Below are 880 nucleotides of genomic sequence, written 5' to 3' on the forward strand. Positions count from 1 at the left end.
GGCATAGCTTTCAGAATCACAGCAACTCACAAGCCACCACAGTATGACAAACTGACAGATGAGTGGTGGCCATTTGGTTTTAAGCGGAAACTGTCACTTTAAAGTTCAAGGAGATCTGTGCACTTGCATAGTAGAACCCTCCAGGGGACGGGGTGGGATGTCCATTCGCTTAGGCATCCCCTCTAGTCACCAGAATGGAGGTGCACAGACAGCCAGAGACCAATGAACAGATATCAAAAAATGAATGTCCGCACCTGTATCTGCGTGGTTCTGTCAGGCGTTTGTGGTTGTTCTGAACCTTCCTCCGTTTGGTCTCTCCCAAGATGGTGACTCCGAGAGCAGCTGAGCATCTTGAATTAGAAAGCAATGGATTTCTTGATTTTGCTATAAATTCCCCTAGCGGTAAGCCTTCCAATCTTCTAAATATTCCTTTATATGTGGTTCAGAGTTCTAGCACCATCCCCTGAGTGTGCTTGGTCCGGTATTCTGTGTTGTTGCTGATGGAGCTCCTCACTGATTGTCTACCTGATCCGCCTTCTTGAAGAGCACATGGTAGCATGGTGCTGGCTAAGTGCCATGGAGTCGGTTCCGACCCGTAGCAACGCTGCACAGGGTTTCCGAGGCTGGAAATCTTTACGAGAGCAGAAAGCCTCATCTTTCTCCTGCAAAACTGCTGTTAGTTTTGAGAACAAACAAGATGGTGGATTGGATGGAAGTGCAATAAAGGAGCTCCGCCAACAACAACACAGAATACCCGACCAAGCAGGCTCAGGGGATGATCCCAGAACTTTGAAGCACATATGAAGGAATATTTAGAAGGTGGAAGGCTCACAGCTGGGGGAATTTGTGGCAGAAACAAGAAATCCATTGCTTTCTAGTC

The sequence above is a fragment of the Chrysochloris asiatica genome, unplaced genomic scaffold (assembly GCF_000296735.1).
Source record: "Chrysochloris asiatica unplaced genomic scaffold, ChrAsi1.0 scaffold00017, whole genome shotgun sequence".
NCBI lineage: Eukaryota > Metazoa > Chordata > Mammalia > Afrosoricida > Chrysochloridae > Chrysochloris > Chrysochloris asiatica.